Source organism: Lutra lutra, chromosome 3 (genome assembly GCF_902655055.1).
Source record: "Lutra lutra chromosome 3, mLutLut1.2, whole genome shotgun sequence".
Classification (NCBI taxonomy): domain Eukaryota; kingdom Metazoa; phylum Chordata; class Mammalia; order Carnivora; family Mustelidae; genus Lutra; species Lutra lutra.
Window position 1 is genome coordinate 126,436,925 of NC_062280.1, and position 24,578 is coordinate 126,461,502.

The window sequence follows — 24,578 nt, forward strand, 5'->3', positions numbered from 1 at the left end:
CCCTGCCTTAGCAGACTCAGGTTCACCCAGAATCCCCCACCCCCCATCCCTTGTGTCACCATTTCCTGATCTTGCCATCCTTCCTTCCCATCACAGGGCCTTTGCACGTGCTCCCCACATCCCCGAACGCTTCCCACCCTATTTTCTTAGCTAACTTCATCCTTCAGGTTTCAGTCTCCATGTGACTTTTGAAGAGTCTTTCCAGACCTTCCGTATCCCCAGATTAGGTTAGAGTTTATAGTTACTCTTTCCCAAAATCTTTTTTATACTTTTCCTCCATAGGCTTTACCATGTTCATTCATCCATTCAAGAGATATTTAACAGATGTCTTCTATGAGCCAGGCAAAGTTCTAGGTGCTTGAGCTGTATCAGTGAACAAAACAGACAACATCCCTCAGATTTCCATTCTAACAGGGTGAAACTCCCTCAAAACAAATAAATAAATGTGAGCCAGGAAAAGCTGTGGGAAAGAACTAGAAAAAAGAACTAAATCAAGTGGGGAATCTGAGTGGAGACAAAGTTGGGAGGGGGTGCTGTTGGTGTTATTACATGTGTAATGTCTTCCTTGTGCTGTATTTGATTCCACTGGGACTTGCATTTTGTGGTCTTCCCCTGGCACAGAAGGGGTCTATTGAATGAGATAAATGAGTGAATGAATGAAATGAGTGAACAAACAAACAAACAAACAAGATAGAAAGACAGAAATAGCATGGCCTGGACCCAGACCCAGGCTGCGGGATGGATTGGAAGAATGGATTTGAGAACTGTTTAAGGCAGGACCAGGCGGCCGAATTTGGCTGTCTAGAGGCCTTGACCTAGAGTGCAATGCGAGGTAAGGCTTCATGACACTGAGGTTTCTTATCTGGAAGATGGAGGCACTTACCCATTGGCTGCGGCTTCACAGAGGCTTACCCTTAAGCCTTCTCCACATTTTACAGGCGTAGGCAGTGGGATTTCCCTTCTGAGATGACTTTCCCACTCCACCTCAGTTTAAAAGTAAGTGCCTCTTACCTCCTCTAACCCTCCAATCTATTTAGCTTTCCGTGTTTGCCCCAGTGTTTCCTTCCTTGTGACAAGAAAATAGGGTAGCACTTCCCAGAATATGCAAACACTGCCAGCTCAGATTACCTCCACCTCACCTCCTTCTGCATGCTTTCCGCTTTCTGTGCTGTTGATCCCGAGCTAGAAAGTGGCCCGTTGAGCCTGGAGTCAACCCAGGTACTCACAGGCTACTTGTTTCCTTCCTTCTCCCTCTCTCTCCCCTGTTCAGTCATTTTAAAATTATAAGACCCATGCCAGCACTTTAAAAGGTTTTTTTTTTCTCACACAGAATTGCTTACTTGAATCAAATGTGTTCTTTGATTTTTTTTCCCCCCTGAGAGATGCCAAATTCTGAGTATCCCGTAGGTTACCAGCAAAATGATTTTTGCCCCCCAGCGCAACCTTGCCCCAGCATTAAGCTGTACCTAGGTTAATACTCTCTGAATGCACCACTTTAATTGCACCCCCCACCCCCACCCGCCCTCAGAGCTGGAGGCAGGTGTAAGCAAGACTGGCAAGGGAAGCCTCCTCCCTGGAGTGGAGATGAAGAGTTGGGGTAGGGCAAGGATGGGGATCAACCTTGGCCTTTGTTTTCGGGATTAATCCTGGGGCTTTTTTTTTTTTTTAAGATTTTATTTATTTGACAGAGAGAAGTCACAAGTAGGCAGAGAGGCAGGCAGAGAGAGAGGAGGAAGCAGGCTCCCTGCTGAGCAGAAGCCCGATGTGGGGCTCGAACCCAGGACCTGGGATCATGACCTGAGCCGAAGGCAGCGGCTTAACCCACTGAGCCACCCAGGCGTCCCAATCCTGGGGCTTTTTCATTGAGACAAGCTTAAGTAAGGATTTCCTCCTGTGTTGGAGAGCTGATTGCTTGCAGCTCCCTGGGGTCCATCTGTCAAACTGTCATCCCAGAATTGAAATTCTGACTGTTTACACACAAAGGTAAAAGAACTCACCCATATTCAATACCGGTTCTAAATTTCTCCTCCGTTCATTTGATGGTGTGGTTCTGTGATGGTGATAACATTTGTCTCGAAGATCAAATCAAAGAGTAAGTAACACTGTGAGGAATTAAAGACCTCTCCAAAGGACCAAATCTTAAAATCCTAGGATTCAGCTTTTGAGATTTGAAGAAGACAGGAGAGCGCTGTTCTCTGGTTTGTGGAATCAAAACTCTTGTCCATGAGACAGAGCTGTGTGGTAGCTGTCAGCTCCAGCCTGGGAGCTGGCCAGAGGGAGTGGGAACTCCGGGTGTGGGGAGAGGGATGTCTTGATGGTGAACCCACAGATACCAGGCCCAGCCACCTTTGGTTTCCGGACATGCTGGCTTGAATTGTGGAAAGGACTGGGACTTTGGAGTCAGACAGAGTTCAATATGAAGTTTGCATTTACTGCCTTTGTAATCTGGTGTGGTTCAAATGACCCGGCCTTAGTTTCGGTTTTTGCTAAATGAGCAGAAGATCAGAGATTGAGTTTATCTACATGGGTGCTTAATAAAAATATTTGACCAGCATTAGCCCTTTGGTCAGTACAGGCTCCTGTTTCTCCCAGGCCTTGACATCCGAGCAGTGGCAGGCTTTCCCTTAGAAGGGGACTGGAGTATTAGTATAGCATCAAGCAATAATCAGAAATGAAAGGTACTTGGTGGGTGTCCCAACTATGCACAGACTTTATCAAAATGACAGTCAGTGGTGGAGAGCAAGGGAGAGCCAGTTGATAACAGGGCTGTGTCTTTGTATCTGCCAGACAGCAACTCCAGAGCAGGAATCTGGTGGCCAATGCTGGGACATCTGGCCCTGAGCCAGCTCCCCAGGAAGGCACAGTGGATGGTGCTAAGGCATTGAAATGGGCCTTGGTGCCAGCTCCTGTGGGGGTAGGTCGGTGACCCTGAGCCCCAGTGCTAACAGCTCAGGGCACAAGGGGCCGCAGGGCAGGAGGGTGTAGAGGGTGGTGCCTTTGATCGTCATCATTATATCCTCACTACCGAGGTGTTTATCAGATCTGTACGTATATATGGCTCTGAGACTATCTTGAACAAAATAGACTCGTATTTCATTCATTAAAACCAGAGAAGGAAAGAAAGAGGAGACTTAATACCAGTGTTTCAAAGTGGGTGACAATTTGCAAAAAGAAAACAGCATCTCCACTACTGAAGGACAAGTAAGTCATTTATAATTGCCATGATTTGCTCCAATCTTAATTGATCCTGAACCAGTTTTCTCTATAGGGAAATGAACTTCCCTCACGCCTCATTCAGGATCCTGTCACAGCTTGGAGCCGGTCCAAATTAGGGCTCATGAGCACACTGTAGCCCCTTAAAGACTTAGACCAGCTGGTCTTCTCAAACCAGTGATGCTATGTGGGCACAGCTGTGGGCCCCTCTCACCTGCTTCTAAATGTTTCCTCCCTGAAGTTGTCTTCTTCCTGTCATTATTCCAAAACAGTTAATGTACCCCAGTACTCTTTACGATGGGTCTTACTTCATTTGGATCCTGACTTTGTCTCAACAATTTAATGAAATAGCGTCAGATGATTCCCTTGTCTCCAGTCTCGTCCCAGTCAGATCCACGTTCCCACTCCATGACTGTGGCTATCTTCCCAAAATGAGCACCTATGTCATTGCTTTGAATTAACCCTTCAGTGGCTTTCTGTTTCCTTCAGGATTGAGCCCAAACTTGGTAACACAACCATGTGGCAAGTCCACGTTTAGATAAGTGTGCAGAGGACTTTGGTACGTCAGGGCATGGTGGAAGGACCATTGTTTACAAACTTCTTGTAACGGTTGACTCCAGTTGTAATACCTGACAGGTTTTAAAGAATGAAACGAAGTTCATCTGGTAGGAGAGGAGTGGGAAATGTGCTCAGGATGGAAAGAACCACTTGTTTAAAGGCAACAAAGCCACCAAACCCCAGCATGGCTGATTCACAGCATGGTGACTAGTCTGGTATGGTTGGCCCATAAGATGGAAGGAGGGGGTTGGTCTCGGAGCTCCTGAGGAGCTTGGATTTTACTACATTAGAGGTGAGGAATCATTGAATGGTTGGCAACTGGGAAATGATTAGCTTTGTGTTTTAGAACGAGACTAGAAGGGAGAAAGAAGGTAGCCTTCACTGAGTATTTGCTGCCCCAGGAACTCTGCCGGGGACTTGATCTGGCTTATTTCTTTAAGTCTGTACCAGAACCCATTTTACAGATGAGGAAGCTTAGATTCGGGAAGATTGAGAGGTTTCTCTGAGACTGTCTAGCATAGGTGCACTTCACTTTCTATTAGGGTCGCCGGCTTCAGGGGGTCAGCGTTGCCTCCACAAGTCCATGTGGGACACTGTGGCCGGGCGGGGGGGGGGCGTCCCAGTCTGTCCCTGCCTTCCTCTGAACCACATTCTCCTCTTACCAGACTGGACTAGCTCTGGTCATAAGTACCTGCCCAGTGCACTGGGAACCTTCAGAGGTTTGCTATTGTCTCCTTACCACAACCTGGTAACTTTTTAAAAGATTTTATTTATTTATTCAAGGGGGTGGTGGGAGAGTACACAAGCCAGGGGAGAGGTAGAGGCGAGGGAGAAGCAGACTCCCTGCAGAGCAGGGAGCCCAACATGGGGCTTGATCCCAGGACCCTGAGATCATGACCTGAGCTGAAGACAGACACTTAACAGACAGAGGCACCCCCAATCTAGCCACTTGAAACAGCGCCTGCTTATTAGCTCCCATATGGCAGAATGGAGCTCACTGCTTAAGACCTCAAAGGCTGAAATCCAGGTTTCAGGAGGGCTGAAATCTCTTCTCCAGGCCTCTGGGAAAGAATCCACTTGCCGGCTCATGCAGTTGACAGAATTTATTCTTTGCAGGTCTAGGCCTCAGGTCCCCCTCTTCCTGCCAGCCATCAGTCAGGAACTGCCCTCAATACCAGAGGCTGCCCTCCTTCCTTGTTACTGGTTCCCTCTATCTCCAAGACATCAACAGTGTATTGAGTCCTTGTCGTGCTTCGAATCTCTGACTTTCTCTCCTGCCTTCCACTGGAGAAGATGCTGTGCTTTTAAAGGACACATGTGATTAGGTCAGGCCCACCCAGGTATTCTCCATTTCTTGATGGCAAATGTGTCATGTAACATGACCTAGTCATGGGAGTAGTGCCCGTCATATTCACCACCCTGGGAATTATGCAAGGGGTGTACTCCAGGGACCAGGTATCCTGAGAAACCTCTTAGAATCCTGCTTGCCACACACACCTTGATCACATTTATGGTCAGAATTTGCCACTACTTAAAATAAAAAATTTCCCCGCTGGAGTAGCCCAGCATTTTGTTCCTATCTGCTGTCTACCACATCACCAGAAGCCTCCATAGGGAAGGAGACCTTGGCAAGTGCTGCATTTCATACATATTTTAGGAAACAATTTATTCCAAGACTGCTTGAGCCCCAAGCCTACAGACTGTCCCCTTCTTTCCTTTCTGCACACACAGCCTTTGGGGTGTTACTGTTCAGGGTGGAACACAAAGAAGGTTCTGGGCATTATTACCCACACCTACCAGGCCCACGGCTACTGCCCCCTAATTAAGGCAAAGCTTTCTCACGATTCTGTTTTTTTCAGCCATATGTTATAACTAATGAAGAATCCACATTTTACTCTGAATTCAAACACTTCCTCTTATAAACCTTGATTTATGAATTTTGAGCTCTATGAATAATAGATATTTATACTTGTTTTTTATTTACAAACATTCTCCAGTCTTTCAGTTTTGTTTTTTTTTTTTAACAGCAAAACCAAAAAGGTTAAGGGAACTCATCTGCTGGTCCTTGCTCAGGTTGGGGGCTGACATGGAGAGAAGGCGTGATTGCGTAGTGACTCCCAGACACAGCGCAGATGGTGGGATGCCCTGCCCCTCAGAGACTTGGGGAGACCTAGGTGTTTGCCTGGGCCTGGTGTGCCCCTTCACCATTATCTGGCCCAAGACTGGCTCTGTTTTAGGATGTGGAGAGAGAGGAGTGTGCACAAGAGTCGAAGCTCCCCGGGGGGTGGGGGTTTGTGCATAAGCTTGGTTTCAGAGGTTCATAAAATCTGGAAGGCAAGAGACAGGCCTGGATTCACTGCCTTAGGCTTAAGGTGGAGGCTGCTGGCACCTTCCCTGAGGAAATTCCCTGTGTGAAGTGGCCAACTAGAGCCTTTGCTTATATCTCACAAATTTGGAAGACTTTAAAGGGGTTGTAAATCCCATTTATTAGGTTATCGTAATTTGCAAAAACAGTTTGAATGATGCTTGAATGATTTTATGATAGACTTTAAATAGTGGAGATTTTATTTGACACGAATGATGGCAGGGAGAGCACGTCCTAGACATAGCTAAGCCCATAAAAAAGAATGGAAATAGGACTTTCAGTTTTTGAAACTTTGTATTAGAAAAGACTTTCAAGAAAAGAACTGTGTTCATAAGCTAAGAAATGAGCATAATGTTTTTCAGAACCCTGGAGAGGGGAGACTCTGATTTATTTAGCGCTTACCTGTATGAGATACGAAATGCATGATCTGCTGATCCCAGTTGTGCTTACTTCTTTTGAGGACATGGGTGAAAAATGGTTGTCTCAGGGCCACCGTGTTCTCATGGGGTTCCAAGACCATGTCCCCTTTCATCCTAGCCAATAGCCAGAAATACATAGACAGCCAAAGGAAAGCAAAGGGAACTCAGTTTCTTTTGGTTTGACTTGTAAGTCCACCAATCTTAGTGCTTTAAAAACTGTTTATTTCTCAGTGGGATGCTTCCAAGGAATGACACTTCTCTGTTAAACCATGATGATTTAAACCCATCAAAGAGCATCACCATGTGTCTCCTGTTGGGGTCCCCCCCACCATGCAATCTCAGTTGACATCAGTTGCTAGGTATGTTCTCAAGATATTTTTATCTGGACTTTAGTGCGGCTTCTGGGTGTTCAAGGTTTTGGACTGAGGCCACCAGAACTATCAAGATTGTAGCCCAGCTTCCCAGTCTTCACTGAGATGAAGCTAAGTGTACATACGAAAAGCAGGGGAGCTTTATTAAAACATCATTAAGTATCAAAGCAGCATATTTATACCGTCCTCATTTATCCAACGGGTTAACCAAAAATTCACTATTGAGAATTATTAAAAAATTAGTTATCAAGGCGACCCAGCAAGATGTTAGATATCATTAGTCTCATTTTCCACTAAGACAAGTAAGTACTCTATTTTGCCTAAATGTTTTAGTCTTTCTTCCTGAGCAGTGGTTCTCAACTGGGAATGGCTTTTGTCCCCAAAGGATATTTGGCAATATCTGGAGACATTTTTTGATTGTCACAATCTGGGGATGGTCAGGGAGAGAGTGCCATTGGTATCTAGTAGAAAGAGAACAGTGATGGTGCTAAGCAGAAAATTCGTAGAGACCAAGTGATGAATATTACTTTGCTTTACAAGTTGACACACATCTTAAAGCCAGTATGCTATTCATCTCCTAAGAGGCTCTGCTCCTTAAAGGTTTCGTATTCCCCAGAAACTACTAAGTAGGAAGGTTCTTTTTAAGAGTGCCACAACTTCTTGCTAGATGGTACAATCTGACTTCTTCTCGCAGTCCCTCTAGTGTTAATGAATATATGGGAAAGGAGGTTGGGGCTCAGTTGCACTGAGCCACTTTTCAACATTTGACTTGTTTTCCCAGGGTTTGATCTTGGTCTGCTGCCATACTGGGGCTCACTAAAGCCATGTTTGACATGGAATAATCCACGAGTCCCCCCAGGTACCTGGAAACAGCTAATTAAATCTGTGACATAAAAAAGGAGACTATAATAGAGCACCAGATCCAAGCTATAGAAATGGGGCAGCTAAACTTTCTTGTTGCTCTATTAATAAAAGCTAGTACAGAAGCCCTTGATCATTCCTATAATTTCTTATACCATATTAATAACTTTAGCAGAATTTAAATTGAGTTCAAATCAGATGCTCTTATCTTTTAACAACTCCCATATTAAGTGTATAATTAAAATGCTCCAGTTTAAATATTTTCCCCAAGGTATTAACTACTAAAAGATTCACACAGTGATGAACCAGGGTGTTCATGGATGACGGCTCAAGCTTTTAAGCACTTCAGATAGGGAAAAGGGATTTGTTACAACTGGTCTAATTGATATAAAAGGGGAATGGTAAAAAGTTGCTTTTAATTACCCCAAATTCTCCTGATGTGCCATATTAGCCCTCGGTCTTTTAAGTAACTAACCTCCATCAATATTTGACTATGTCCTCTCCTTTGCAAATGTGACTCGATAAATATTAAAGAGAATTTCTCTAATTAAAAGTAAGTTTTAAGTGATTTGTGTGCTGAGAGTTCAGAAGTCTTGGACTGGGTGATGCCAGCTTTCATCTTCCTTGGTTACTTCCGTGGATTTTAAGAGAGATGCTTTTATTACCCCGGGCCTTTGCTTGCTTCGTTAACCAGCTGGGTCTTCCTTAGACTAGCTCTGTTACCTAGAAGGGAACGGAGAGAAGATGCTATATTGAAGGAGGCATTTAAACAGACTGTGAAGGGAGGTACCTGGGTGGCTCAGTCAGCTAAGCCACTGCCTTTGGCTCAGGTCATGATGCTGGGGTCCTAGGATCGAGCCCCACATTGGGCACCCTGCTCAGCAGAGAGCCTGCTTTTCCCTCTCCCTCTGCCTGCCACTCTGCCCACTTGTGTTCTCTCTCTCTGTCAAATAAATAAATAAAATCTTTAATAAATAAATAAATAAATAAATAAACAAACAAACAGGCTGTGAAGGCCTTATGGACTTGTCCAAGTGACAGAATATGACAGGTCTCTCAGATGGGGGACTCGGGGAGACCATTCACCAGGCCTGCTTTCCCTCTGACGTTTGTGTCTCCGCATTCTGAATCGCACTTTATCAGTTCACCTGCACCCCAATTCCCCCAATTTCCTGCAAAGAAATAGGAAAGAGACCCTCTTTGCTATTAGGATGGACTCTGGAGGGAAAAGTGGAAGCTTTTCTCAGGTGCCTGGGGGCAGCGAGAGGATAGACAACTGGGGGTATTTTTCTTCTCTGTGATGCTGTAGTTGTGATCATGGTCAAAAGAAGAAAACCTGGGGGATTATGCCTGGCCTAGGGGGTGCTGGGAACACTGCCTGTTGGGGCGGTAGGAACCTGCCAAGGCGGAGGTGCTGTTGATGGCGGCTTTCGCTACTCGCTGGAACCATCGACTTCCGCTGGGGATCTGGTGGGGTTAGGGTTGTCTTGAGAGTACTTCCATAGGGATGCAGGGAATAGGATCTCATAACATGTGGTGCCATTTGGTGTCATTGGGATAGACAGGGGCCTTGAGGAAACCGACTGAGAAGAGAGCTTTACCTGCAGATGCCGGGGCTCCCACTGCCCACGAGAGCTCCCATTTATCGAGTACAAGATATGCAGCAAAAGTGCTTAATGCTCCCTTTCTCCTTTTATTTTTAGAATAACCTAAAGATGGAGGGTACCTAAGAAGCCATTTCATAAAAGAGGCTTAATTAGCTTTTTAAAAAAACATATAGTACATCATTATTTTTTGATGTATCATTCAACGATTCATTAGTTGTGCATAACACCCAGGCTCAGCACAACACGTGCTCTTTTTAAAGAAAATATTACTAGTAACTTTCTAATCTGGCATTGAATTTGGACAGAGCCTCTAGTGTTCATGACTATGCTATATGGTACTTTTATTATTATTACCATTAATCTTACTTCACAGCCCAGCCAGAAGAGTTTAAGAGCTGAGGTCTTGCCTCAGGAGTCCAGGAAGTTTGTTTGTCCCTAGAGGAATCCTCTCCCCAACAGCCCCTGATCTATAGAAGTGTGCCCTGCTACTTAGTAAGAATGCTGAGTGTATGAGGATATGTCCCACCCAGTAAGGGTGGTAAGCATATGAAGATATCGTATGAAGATATGTATGTTCTCTGGTCCAGGGCTGGGATCATTTATTGACTTCCTGGAGTGTGTGTTAAGAAAGACTGTGAGGCCCTCTCCTGGCTTAGTGAGAAGTCACCATTTGCTCTAGGTTGAGAGGAAGTAGCGAAACAGACAATATGTTTCTCTTTCTTTCATTAGGACTTAGGCTACTCAGGAAAGGTGGCTATCAAAAGAACCACAGTTCCCTAGAGCTGCCTGTTCAGAACCAGACCCCTAGAAGGGATCCCAGTTAATGCCTTGGAAAGATACAAAGCCATGAGAGATGGGGGGCTGGAAGAAGAGGGAGGAGGGGATAGGCTGATGGGGCTGATGGGCTTCACATGAGGCTCCGTGTGGGGTTAGTGGACAGATGTCAGTGTTACCATTTGCTGAGCACTTACGTGTGCCATTCGCTATTCTGAACACTTTATTCTGAACATGTAATAACTTTTACAATACAACAACTCTAACTGGTAGGTACCGCTATTATCCCCCCTTGGAAGATGATGAAATGAGGCACAGGGAAATTAAACAACTTGTCCAGGTCAGACAACTAGTAAGAAGTCGCTCCAGAGTTGGAACCCAGCAGTTTAACCACTTACCTATTAACCTTTCAAACTTTAAAAAACCCAGACATTCATGCTTAAGGTGAGACCAAAGCAAAATTTGAAATGTGATAGAGAAGAAAAGTATTAGGTAAATGGGACCCTCTCGGGGAGAAAGATCATAGTGCTTGGGCAGAAAGACAAAAAACATTAAAGAAAAATTTTTATTTGAATATGGTGGACACACAATGTTACATTAGCTTCAGGTACAACACCGTGAGTCCACAGGTCTATACGCTATGCCGTGCTCCCTGCGAGTGGAGCTCCCCTCTGTCACCAGGCCACATCACTACAGTACCACTGACTTATCCCCTAGGATGTGCCTTTCATCCCCAGGACTTGTTCTTTCTGCCCCTGGAAGCCTCTACCTCCCTCTCCCCTTCACCCATTTTTGCCTAAGTGCTGATGTTTGCCTTTCTGTTTATTGTCTTCAGAAGTGCTCAAACCCCACCGTACCACACCACAGACAATCCCCACCTTTGAAACAACAAATGCCCACCTTGGCTGTGCTTATTCCATGTGACTACATTCACAGGTGCAGTTGGGGAACATGCGAAGCTTTTTGAGAGCCCGTGGTCTCAGAAGTTGAGAAAAAGAGGTGTCTGTGACAGGAAGCGCTCGCCCCAGGACACTGCGGCACTGACTGCTTTCTTCGTTCGTTCGTACAGCAGGGCTCAAGCACAGCCTTAATTCTAGCAGAGCAGTAAGTGCCAGGGGAATCCTGCCTCCAGTTTATACTGCCCTTGATGTGGGAGCAGGAAGTAAGGCAGGAAGACAGCTGGGACCACATAATGGAAGATTTGAACAGCAAAAAACAGTTTGTGAGGTACTTGGAAGATATGTGAGCCACTTCTATTTGAGAAGAACAGGGCACAGTGAAGAGGGTGAACTGAATGGGGTGGGGTGGGTGGAGGAGAGGAGTCGATACCATTCTCTCTGCAAGGGGTGACAAGGGACTGCTGGAGGCTAGCCACAGGAGCAGAGACGGAAGAGAAATATGAAGTCCGGCATGGAAATGGAAGCACATTGACTTGCATTGGTTGAAGAAAGGGAAAGAGAGATTCAAGGATGATTTTGGCACTCTGATCCTAAGGTTCTAGAACGATGATAATATCATTAATATTAAAGAATAAAAGAGTTCCGGTGCTAGTGTGCAGCTGAGAGAAATGTTTCCTTTAGGTGTCTCCTCCTCTAGGACGCCTTCTCCAAGTACTTGATCTTCACCCTTGAGTCTCCTTCTAGCTCTGCCCCCTGTGTTTCTTTCAGTCTGTGTACTTGTTTGTGGTCTGGGTGTCCCCTTTTTGGAAAAGGTACATTGTGTGAGGTCAGGACCATGTCTGCCCTGAGCTCCCTGCCTAGTGTAGAGCCTGGAACCTAGGACGCTTAGTCTACTTCATTTTTCACAAAGAACTAACTTTGGTGAAATGCTAAGATAGGGGGTTCCCTTTAGCTCTTTAATGTGAGAATAAAACACCTAGGTTAAAATATGCACAAGGTGGGAAATGAAATATTCAGTTGGTACTCTAATAATTAAACTAAATTTTGCCACTGAGTGATAACTACTGCTAAATCAATGAGATATGCATCAATTAGGCAATCATGCAGCCAGAACATTATACAACTTGATTGCCGAGAATTGTAAAAAAAAAAAAAAAAAAAAAAAAAAAAAAAAAAAAATCCGTGAAGAGAGTAGTTTAATCATTATAATATGTATAAATATTCAAAATCAATGAAACATGTTTCTTAATGTTTGGCTGTAATACCTTCATATTATTAATAACAATTTTGCTTTTCTTCCACAGCCTTCCTCTTAAGAACCTCATTCTGGTCTGGTTAGCATCTGTCTCTCATTGCCATTCTTTCTTCTTTTTAAGAATCAAGCAAACTTCTTAGCATTCCAGTATATGAAGAAGTGAAAGAGCACATTGGAATATGGATCACAAAACCCAACTTTTCACCTTGACCTCAGCCATAGCCAGAATTACCCTTCTGAGAAGGTGGAGTAGACATCTCTCCTTCCTTTGCAGGGGAATATCAGGTGCCCTGTACCTTCACACATCCTCCCCCTAGTGCCTGCCTCTAGGACCACCTTTTGTGGCCTGAATTTGCCTGTGTCTTCCTCCCTCTGTGGTGTCAGACAGAGAAGCTCAGACTTATACCTAATTTTGTGAGAGTAGATGAGGAGGGTGAAGGGGTTCTGGGAGGAGTTGAGTATCATCCTCCTCGTGTCTGAACTTGCTGTTTTGCTATAATGGATGGACTGCAATAGTGGGTTGGAGGAATATTCTTTTCTGTCTTATGCCATCTGAGGTACCTGCACCACTTTACAGTCCCACCAGCGTGTATGAAGTTCCGGTTTCTCCACATCTCCACCAACACTTGCTATTGTCTATCTTTTTTATTATAGCCATCCTAGTGGGTTTACCATGGTTTCTTTGACTTGTATTTCCCTGTTGTCATCTAAAAGATTACATTGGCCATCTTTTCATGTGCTTATTGACTATATGTATATATTCTTCAGAAAAATGTCTATTCAAATTCTACGTTCACTTCTTATTGAATTACTTGTCTCTATTGTTGAGTTATAAATCTTCTTTATATATTCTGGATACTAGACCCTTATCAGATAAGTGATTTGGAAATATTTTCTTCAGTTCTGTAGGCTCTCTTTTCACTTTATTAATAGCACGCTCAGAAGCACAGAGGCTTTTATTTTTTATTTTATTTTATTTTTTAAAAATTTTATTTGTTGTAAACATATATTTTTATCCCCAGGGGTACAGGTCTGCGAATTGCCAGGTTTACACACTTCACAGCACTCACCATAGCACATACCCTCCCCAATATCCATAACCCCACGCCCCCTCTCCCAACCCCCCTGCCCCCATCAACCCTCAGTTTGTTTTGTGAGATTAAGAGTCACTTATGGTTTGTCTATCTCCCAATCCCATCTTGTTTCATTTATTCTTCTCCTACTCCCTTAACCCCCCATGTTGCATCTCCTCTCCCTCATATCAGGGAGATCATATGATAGTTGTCTTTCTCCGATTGACTTATTTCGCTAAGCATGATACCCTCTAGTTCCATCCACGTCGTCCCAAATGGCAAGATTTCATTTCTTTTGATGGCTGCATAGTATTCCATTGTGTATATATACCACCTCTTCTTTATCCATTCGTCTGTAGATGGACATCTAGGTTCTTTCCATAGTTTGGCTATTGTCGACATTGCTGCTATAAACATTCGGGTGCACGTGCCCCTTCGGATCACTACGTTTGTATCTTTAGGGTAAATACCCAGCAGTGCCATTGCTGGGTCATAGGGTAGTTCTATTTTCAACATTTTGAGGAACCTCCTGCTGTTTTCCAGAGTGGTTGCACCAGCTTGCATTCCCACCAACAGTGTAGGAGGGTTCCCCTTTCTCCGCATCTTCGCCAGCATCTGTCATTTCCTGACTTGTTAATTTTAGCCATTCTGACTGGTGTGAGGTGATATCTCATGGTGGTTTTGATTTGTATTTCCCTGATGCCGAGTGATATGGAGCACTTTTTCATGTGTCTGTTGGCCATCTGGATGTCTTCTTTGCAGAAATGTCTGTTCATGTCCTCTGCCCATTTCTTGATTGGATTATTTGTTCTTTGGGTGTTGAGTTTGCTAAGTTCTTTATAGATTTTGGACACTAGCCCTTTATCTGATATGTCATTTGCAAATATCTTCTCCCATTCTGTCAGTTGTCTTTTGGTTTTGTTCACTGTTTCCTTTGCTGTGCAAAAGCTTTTGATCTTGATAAAATCCCAATAGTTCATTTTTGCCCTTGCTTCCCTTGCCTTTGGTGATGTTCCTAGGAAGATGTTGCTGCGGCTGAGGTCGAAGAGGTTGCTGCCTGTGTTCTCCTCGAGGATTTTGATGGATTCCTTTCTCACATTGAGATCCTTCATCCATTTTGAGTCTATTTTCGTGTGTGGTGTAAGGAAATGATCCAATTTCATTTTTCTGCATGTGGCTGTCCAATTTTCCCAACACCATTTATTGAAGAGGCTGTCTTTTTTCCAGTGGACATTCTTTCCTGCTTTGTCGAAGATGAGTTGACCGTAGAGTTGAGGGTCCATTTCTGGGCTCTCTATTCTGTTCCATTGATCTATGTGTCTGTTTTTGTGCCAGTACCATGCTGTCTTGATGATGACAGCTTTGTAATAGAGCTTGAAGTCCGGAATTCTGATGCCACCAACTTTGGCTTTCTTTTTCAATATTCCTTTGGCTATTCGAGGTCTTTTCTGGTTCCATATGAATTTTAGGATTATTTGTTCCATTTCTTTGAAAAAAATGGATGGTACTTTGATAGGAATTGCATTAAATGTGTAGATTGCTTTAGGTAGCATAGACATTTTCACAATATTTGTTCTTCCAATCCAGGAGCATGGAACATTTTTCCATTTCTTTGTGTCTTCCTCAATTTCTTTCATGAGTACTTTATAGTTTTCTGTGTATAGATTCTTAGTCTCTTTGGTTAGGTTTATTCCTAGGTATCTTATAGTTTTGGGTGCAATTGTAAATGGGATGGACTCCTTAATTTCTCTTTCTTCTGTCTTGTTGTTGGTGTAGAGAAATGCAACTGATTTCTGTGCATTGATTTTATATCCTGACACTTTACTGAATTCCTGTACAAGTTCTAGCAGTTTTGGAGTGGAGTCTTTTGGGTTTTCCACATATAGTATCATATCATCTGCGAAGAGTGATAGTTTGACTTCTTCTTTGCTGATTTGGATGCCTTTAATTTCCTTTTGTTGTCTGATTGCTGAGGCTAGGACTTCTAGTACTATGTTGAATAGCAGTGGTGATAACAGACATCCCTGCCATGTTCCTGACCTTAGCGGAAAAGCTTTCAGTTTTTCTCCATTGAGAATGATATTTGCGGTGGGTTTTTCATAGATGGCTTTGATAATATTGAGGTATGTGTCGTCTATCCCTACACTTTGAAGAGTTTTGATCAGGAAGGGATGCTGTACTTTGTCAAATGCTTTTTCTGCATCTATGGAGAGTATCATATGATTCTTGTTCTTTCTTTTATTAATGTGTTGTATCATATTGATTGATTTGCGGATGTTGAACCAACCTTGCAGCCCTGGAATAAATCCCACTTGGTCGTGGTGAATAATCCTTTTAATGTACTTTTGAATCCTATTGGCTAGTATTTTGGCGAGAATTTTTACATCTGTGTTCATCAAGGATATTGGTCTGTAGTTCTCTTTTTTGTTGGGATCCTTGTCTGGTTTTGGGATCAAGGTGATGCTGGCTTCATAAAATGAGTTTGGAAGTTTTCCTTCTATTTCTATTTTTTGGAACAGTTTCAGGAGAATAGGAATTAGTTCTTCTTTAAATGTTTGGTAGAATTCCCCCGGGAAGCCGTCTGGCCCTGGGCTTTTGTTTGTTTGGAGATTTTTGATGACTGTTTCAATCTCCTTACTGCTTATGGGTCTGTTCAGGCTTTCTATTTCTTCCTGGTTCAGTTGCGGTAGTTTATATGTCTCTAGGAATGCATCCATTTCTTCCAGATTGTCAAATTTGTTGGCGTAGAGTTGCTCATAGTATGTTCTTATAATTGTCTGTATTTCTTTGGTGTTCGTTGTGATCTCTCCTCTTTCATTCCTGATTTTATTTATTTGGGTCCTTTCTCTTTTCTTTTGGATAAGTCTGGCCAGGGGTTTATCAATCTTATTAATTCTTTCAAAGAACCAGCTCCTAGTTTCGTTAATTTGTTCTATTGTTTTTTTTGGTTTCTATTTCATTGATTTCTGCTCTGATCTTTATGATTTCTCTTCTCCTGCTGGGTTTAGGGTTTCTTTCTTGTTCTTTCTCCAACTCCTTTAGGTGTAGGGTTAGGTTGTGTACCTGAGACCTTTCTTGTTTCTTGAGAAAGGCTTGTACCGCTATATATTTTCCTCTCAGGACTGCCTTTGTTGTGTCCCACAGATTCTGAACCGTTGTGTTTTCATTATCATTTGTTTCCATAAATTTTTTCAATTCTTCTTTAATTTCCTGGTTGACCCATTCATTCTTTAGAAGGATGCTGTTTAGTCTCCATGTATTTGGGTTCTTTCCAAATTTCCTCTTGTGATTGAGTTCTAGCTTCAGAGCATCGTGGTCTGAAAATATGCAGGGATTGATCCCAATCTTTTGATACCGGTTGAGACTTGATTTAGGACCAAGAATGTGATCTATTCTGGAGAATGTTCCATGTGCACTAGAGAAGAATGTGTATTCTGTTGCTTTGGGATGAAATGTTCTGAATATATCTGTGATGTCCATCTGGTCCAGTGTGTCATTTAAGGCCTTGATTTCCTTGTTGATCTTTTGCTTGGATGATCTGTCCATTTCAGTGAGGGGAGTGTTAAAATCCCCTACTATTATTGTATTCTTGTCGATGTGTTTCTTTGATTTTGTTATTAATTGGTTTATATAGTTGGCTGCTCCCACGTTAGGGGCATAGATATTTAAAATTGTTAGATCTTCTTGTTGGACAGTTCCTTTGAGTATGATATAATGTCCTTCCTCATCTCTTATTATAGTCTTTGGCTTAAAATCTAATTGATCTGATATAAGGATTGCCACTCCTGCTTTCTTCTGATGTCCATTAGCATGGTAAATTCTTTTCCACCCCCTCACTTTAAACCTGGACGTGTCTTCGGGTTTAAGATGAGTTTCTTGCAGGCAACATATAGATGGGTTTTGTTTTTTTATCCATTCTGATACCCTCTGTCTTTTGATTGGGGCATTTAGCCCATTAACATTCAGGGTAAGTATTGAGAGATATGAATTTAGTGCCATTGTATTACCTGTAAGGTGACTGTTATTGTATATTGTCTCTGTTTCTTTCTGATCTACTACTTTGAGGGTCTCTCTTTGCTTAGAGGACCCCTTTCAATATTTCCTGTAGAGCTGGTTTGGTGTTTGCAAATTCTTTCAGTTTTTGTTTGTCCTGGAAGCTTTTAATCTCTCCGTCTATTTTCAATGATAGCCTAGCTGGATATAGTATTCTTGGCTGCATGTTTTTCTCATTTAGTACTCTGAATATATCATGCCAGCTCTTTCTGGCCTGCCAGGTCTCTGTGGATAAGTCTGCTGCCAATCTAATCTTTTTACCATTGTACGTTACAGACTTCTTTTCCCGGGCTGCTTTCAGGATCTTTTCTTTGTCACTAAGACTTGTAAATTTTACTATTAGGTGATGGGGTGTGGTCCTATTCTTATTGATTTTGAGGGGGGTTCTCTGAACCTCCTGGATTTTGATGCTTGTTCCCTTTGCCATATTGGGGAAATTCTCTCCAATAATTCTCTCCAACATACCTTCTGCTCCCCTCTCTGTTTCCTCTTCTTCTGGAATCCCAATTATTCTAATGTTGTTTTGTCTTATGGTGTCACTTATATCTCGAATTCTCCCCTCGTGGTCCAGTAGCTGTTTGTCCCTCTTTTGCTCAGCTTCTTTATTCTGTGTCATTTGGTCTTCTATATCGCTAATTCTTTCTTCTGCCTCGTTTATCCTAGCAGTGAGAGTCTCCATTTTTTATTTAACCTCATTAATAGTTTTTTTTTATTTCAACTTGGTTAGATTTTAGTTCTTTTATTTCTCCAGAAAGGGCTTTTATATCTCCTGAGAGGGTTGCTTTAATATCTTCCATGCCTTTTTCAAGCCCGGCTAGAACCTTGAGAATCGTCATTCTGAACTCTATATCTGACATATTACCAATGTCTGTATGATTAGGTCCCTAGCCTTTGGTACTGCTTCTTGTTCTTTTTTTTGTTGTGAATTTTTCTGCCTTGTCATTTTGTCCAGATAAGAGTATATGAAGGTGGGGTGCCTGGGTGGCTCAGTGGGTTAAAGCCGCTGCCTTTGGCTCAGGTCATGATCCCAGGGTCCTGGGATTGAGCCCCGCATCGGGCTCTCTGCTCAGCGGGGAGCCTGCTTCCCTTCCTTTCTCTCTGCCTGCCTCTCTGCCTACTTGTGATCTGTCTGTCAAATAAATAAATAAATAAAATCTTTAAAAAAAAAAAAAAGATTATATGAAGGAGCAAGTAAAATACTAAAAGGGTGGCAACAACCCCCAGGAAAATATGCTTTAGCCAAATCAGAAGAGATCCCAAATCGTGAGGGGGGAGAAAGGGGATAAAAAGGGGTTCAGAAAGAAAAAAAAAAGAAACTATTAAAAAAAGAAAGAGGCTTTTATTTTGATGAAGTCTAACTTATCTATTTTTTCTTCAGTTATTTGTGCTTTTGGTGTCATATCTAAGAAATGATTATCTAGTCCCAGTGTCATCAAGACTTACATTTGTGTTTTCTTCTAAGAGTTTTATAATTTTAGTGCTTACATCAGGTCTTTGATCCTAGTTTTTGCATATGGTGTGAGGTAGGGGTTCAACTCCATGAGATTTTGATAGAATTGATCCATCAGTTCAGGGATGTAAGCACTGCAGGGAAGGAACTCTAGGAGTGGTACTGGAAAGAGAAAAGAGAAATTACTTGATCCTAGGACTCTCAGTGCTGAACAAGCCTGGTGGTTTAAAGAGGAAAATATAGCACAATTTGGTTTATATATTCACCTGGACCTGGCTGGAGTCTGTAACCATGCAGAACATATACATTGCATATACCTCTAATGAAGGAGAGCTTACCTTCCAAGTAGTAAGTTGATGATATGATGATTTGGGTATTTACAAAAAGATGGCCAGGGTCCAGCAGTGAAACAGGAGGCTATTGTCCTTTAGTTTCTATGATCAGAAGAATACCTTCATATTTCAGTGGTGATAATGTAACAAGTCCAGGGTACACCACTGGCATTTAAAAGGAAAGAATTAAGAAGAATAAGCTGGCAACTCACAGAGTTAAGAATGGTGTAGAGAAATCCCCTTTATGACATGTGATTGTTTACCAAAAAAAGTTATCTTTTCTCCCTGACCTTATACCCCTCAGCTAACAATTATTAGCCCTTTTTCTCCATGGTCTCTTATATTTCTGCATGTCTTCTGAACAGAGGTATTGACAGTTCTACCCACTAGATGCCAATATTGCTTCACCCCAAAGTATCCCAGATTTTGATCCCTTAAGGAGAAGTGCTGCCTCTTTTTATCTTATTTATTTGTTATTATTATTTTATCATGTCATTTAGTGCTATGTCTTTATAGAACAACATATTTGGTGTTTGCTTTTTCATGGAACTCCATGTTCTTTGTATTTCTTTCATCTAACATGGCTCCTAGAGTATAAGTGGTGCTCAGCACAGGTTTGCTGTTCTTCATGGGGTCTGTGCTTGCTCTTCCTTCAAACATGTTGCAGTTCAGAAAGAAGATGTAATCGTATCTAATTGGAAATTCTGGCCACTTTTCCTAGAGCTTGACAAGTAGATACTAGAATTTATATGTAAGACAAGATAATTGTATATGTATATAATTTGTATGTAAGAGAAAGTAGATACTAGAATTTATATGTAAGAGAAAATAAATACTAGAATTTACATGTAAGAGAAAGAGAAATGTATATGTATATGTCAAGACAATTGTAAAATAAAAGAACCAAGTTGGAGGTACTTGTCTTATGTTGGTTCAATATGCCAGTACTAGTCTTGCATGACAGTAAATATATATGCTATGGTATTGGTATAGTGATAGAGAAAGAGATCAATGAGACAGAATATAGAGTTCAGAAATGGAGCCTCATGTGGCAGAATGGGTTAGGTGTTTACCAAATGATTCCCTTTTTCTCCTGTGCATAAACTAAACTACATTTCCCAGCCATTAGACTCATGGCAGAAGTGATACACTGCTTTCAGGCCTGACCCCCAAAAATCCTTACATGAATAATTCATTTCCTCCCCATATACCAGCTGCATATTAATGTCTCTTGAGAAACTCAGAGTAGGGCAAAAACACAAGATGGAAGGAGCAAGAGTCCCTGAGCTCCTGCCTGGATTAAAGCTCCCCAGGATGGCATGTCATCCAGATTGCCTGTGTGAGACGATTCATGATTGAGAGAGAAACTTTTGTTATGTTATAGTATTAAAAAGATTTTTAAAGATTTTATTTATTTGAGAGAATGAGCAAGCGGGGAGGGAAGGGGTAGAAGGAGAAACAGAAGCAGGCTCCTGCTCAGCTCGATCCTGAGGCTCCATTCCAGGATAGGATCCTGGGATCATGACCAGAGCCAAAGGCAGATGCTTAACCGACTGAGCCACCCAGGCACCCTATTAGATTACCTCAATTTACCTAAAAATCAGGCCTGTATGAATCTTGACACACAGCAGAAGGAAGTATAGATACTGCAGAAGAGATGGACTGTCCAATGTACAGGGCTGAGATAATTGGCTGTCTATATAGAAAATAGCAACCACACATCCAGACCCTACTCCATGCTCTGTTCCAGGTGAATTAGTGATCTAATGTGCAAAACAAAGTTTTAAACCGTTTAGAAGAATACATAGGAGAACATCTTTATTAGCTCAGGTAGACAATGGAAAACTAAGACACATAAGGTACAAATCAAGTGGGGGAAAGACTGAGAAAAATCAACTACATTAAAATGAAAGACCTCTGGGGCGCCTGAGTGGCTCAGTCAGTTAAGCATCTGCCTTTGGCTCAGGTCATGATCTCATGGTCCTGGGATCGGAGCCCGAGTAGGGCTCCCTGCTCAGCGGGAAGCCTGCTTCTCCCTCTCCCACTCCCCCTGCTTGTATTCCCTCTCTCACTGTCCCTCTGTGTCAAATAAGTAAATAAAATCATAAATAATAAATAGATAAAATGAAAGACTTCTGAATAAAGGCACCAACACTGCAGAGGCTAGTCAACGACTGAGAGGATATATGAAATATATACCTAGAAAGGATCAATATCCAGAATATTAAAAAAAAAAACCTCCTATATGTCAATTATGAAAATAAAATCCTTTAGTAGAAAAAGGGCAGAGGTTATGAGTGGGTATCTTATGGAAGAAAAAACTTGAATTTGAAAAAAGTGCTCCACCTCACTGCCTGTCAGAGACCTATAAATTAAAACCAATTTCATTCATTCATTAAAGTCTGACGGTCACTACCTGTGGGGGGTGCGAATTGTGACAGGCAGCTCGGACAGCCATTTTGATACCACGCTCATGCCCTGGGTCCCAACAGTATCGCTCATAGTGGAACCTGCAGCGTCCAATACTCTGAAGCCCGGTGGTCCCTTATGTCCTGATTCTCCCCTTTTCCTGTGTCTCAAGTAGCTCGTCATAGGTTTTTAAGGACAATCATACTGTATCTCCCTACATCCTGCAGTTGCTGTCAGATTTATTTCAATGTTTCCTTCCTTCTCACTTGGAGCAACGCCACCTGATATTAGTCCCTGGGTTCGTTCCAAGTTCCCCACGAAAAACTGATTTGCTGTAATGACCAACCACTGAACTGAAAACTGGCCGGTGTATGCTCGTAACTAACACAGAAGAGCTCACTGTGCACCAGACACCACTCCTTGTACTAACTCTTGCCTTGACACTTAAAAATCCACTTGTAGGGACGCCTGGGTGGCTCAGTTGGTTAAGCAGCTGCCTTCGGCTCAGGTCATGATCCCAGCGTCCTGGGATCGAGTCCCACATCAGGCTCCTTGCTCAGCAGGGAGCCTGCTTCTCCCTCTGCCTCTGCCTGCCATTCTCTCTGCCTGCGCTCGCTCTCTCTCCCTCTCTCTCTGACAAATAAATAAAATCTTTAAAAAAAAAAAAAACAACCGCGCATGTATTAGCTCTTTTCCTTCCCGCAATGGCTCTGTGAGGTCCATGCCCAGTGTCCCCACTTGCGGATGAAGAAATGCGGGGGCAGAGAGGTGGGAGGTGGAGAAACAACCCTGGCTGTTCTCCTCAGACTCCAGCCTTCATCCAGGGGATAACCTGGATCGTTCAGGCCAGATTCGGCCAAACCGTGATTAGACTCATGAAACACCACCACTCTTTTTCTGGCTCACACAAATAGTTGTTTATTTCCAGTTATTTTCTTCCTCTTATCAAGCAATGGTTTAATGCTGCCTGCATGGTTGTGAAGTAGCCAGAACGGTTCTAGAATTCAGCAGCCATTCTGAGTACTCTCCATTTATTAAATAATGAGTCTTTAATTACTGGCTGACTTAAGCTGGTTTTCAAAGAGTAATACTGTGAACTGCCAGCCGGGTCCCACAATGAGAGACAAGAGTAGAGTTTTATTTTATTTTATTTTACTTTATTTTCTTTTTTGTTAATTCAAGACCACTCTCAGAGGAGCGTACCTCACCCACATAGCTTCCTGGACACTTCGTACTTCAACTAGATGAATGCCTTCCCAGCCTGGAAAGCTGCCCAATCTCTAAATTGACATGTTCTCTGAATAATAAATTTCACCTCTGAGGATGACGCCAGGTGCAAGAGGATTTGATAAAAGGGCATTTGAACTTTACAAATGATACAAAACATTTCCCTCTTAAGAAACTTTAATAATTAAGTGGAAGATTCTGTGTGAAACTTTTTATGTTCAATTCGGCTTCCACTACACATTTTAGTGAGTAGATTATTCCAGCAGTATGTCAGTGGTAAGCTAAGCAGTGCAGAGTTCCATGTGAAATCCATCCAGTGGCTGGGCACCTTCCTTCCATCTGTAATGTCCTGCAAACCTCCAGAGAGCCTCTAGATTCTGGGATTGGACTAGTGAGCCCACTGAATGATTCAGAAGCTAAGACACTGTTTTCGGGTGCATGGTGTCCATTTTCCTGAAGAAGTTTTTCATGAGGTTATAATCAAACAGGTGCTTACTTTATTCGACATTCAGGATACAGTGCACATCCTTTCTGTGAACTTTCAGTGCGTTTGTTCTGTTGGCATAGATCAAATGCATTCTCGAGCCCTGTTTAGAACTATGGAAAAGCTTGCACAGACCTGAAAAGAAGTGTAGGACATAGGCTCTGTGCTGGGAAATAGGGCATTCTTTATTTTTTCTTTCCTAAATACACTTTTCTTTAGAAACAAAACAGATCTCATCGATTTTAAACAGACTTTCGGGTCTTCAGAGGGAGGAAATCAATCTCTTACTCTAAGTGATTGAATAAAATTCCTGAATGTTTTGAATATTAAAGCCATTTGAATAATGTTATCATTTAATGCAGGCCCTATCTAAATAAAATGTTAGGGCTATCCTTTTAAAATGATGAAAACAGGGCGCCTGGGTGGCTCAGTGGGTTAAGCCGCTGCCTTCGGCTCAGGTCATGATCTCAGGGTCCTGGGATCGAGGCCCGCATCGGGCTCTCTGCTCAGCAGGGAGCCTGCTTCCCTCTCTCTCTCTCTCTGCCTGCCTCTCCGTCTACTTGTGATCTCTCTCTGTCAAATAAATAAATAAAATCTTTAAAAAATAAAATAAAATGATGAAAACAAGAAATTTAATCTTTTGCTAAAATTCTGTGTACTTCTTCCAGCTGTCACTGCATATTTTCCATGGTAGATGGTCACATTTCTAACTGGATAGTTTAATTCCAAACAAGCCGTGGTTCCAATACATTCAAGCTTCATTTCGTGGATTAGGCCTTGCAGCTGTACTCAGAGGTATACTTAAAAGACTGATCCTTTAACAGGGAATAGATGATGGTGTCATTGTCTTTAAGAGATGACAGATGTATAAGCCACAGTAGGTTTGGAAAGATCTGGAAGAAAACTTGGGGCCTTGTGCATTTAAACCTGACACATATCCCAGTGTGCCATATGTTCAGAGTGTCGGAGCAGTCCCTTGTAAACAAACTGTCCTTAGACATAGAGTCTGTTTCTATGCTGAATAGTAAACTGAAGTATCAACAGGCATCGTCTGTCTTTGCAATACGCGAGGCTCTAATTCAGGGCTTCACAGTTTGGTGACACCTCAGCTTTTCAGGCAAAAAACTTCATGGGTGTCAGAGAGATTCTCTGTCCCCATGCTCCGTACCCTTCTACCTTTACCCCAAGCCTCTTGTTCTGAAGGTCAAATAACTTGCATGTCAGGGTA

The 24,578-nt window shown here is 42.5% G+C and overlaps 1 protein-coding gene across 2 annotated transcripts in view; it reads left to right on the forward strand.

Moving 5' to 3' along the window:
- The window catches only part of MTUS2 (microtubule associated scaffold protein 2), a 589,185-nt gene that overhangs the window by 387,950 nt on the left and 176,657 nt on the right, over positions 1-24,578 (forward strand). The gene's annotated exons all lie outside the window — the stretch shown is intronic.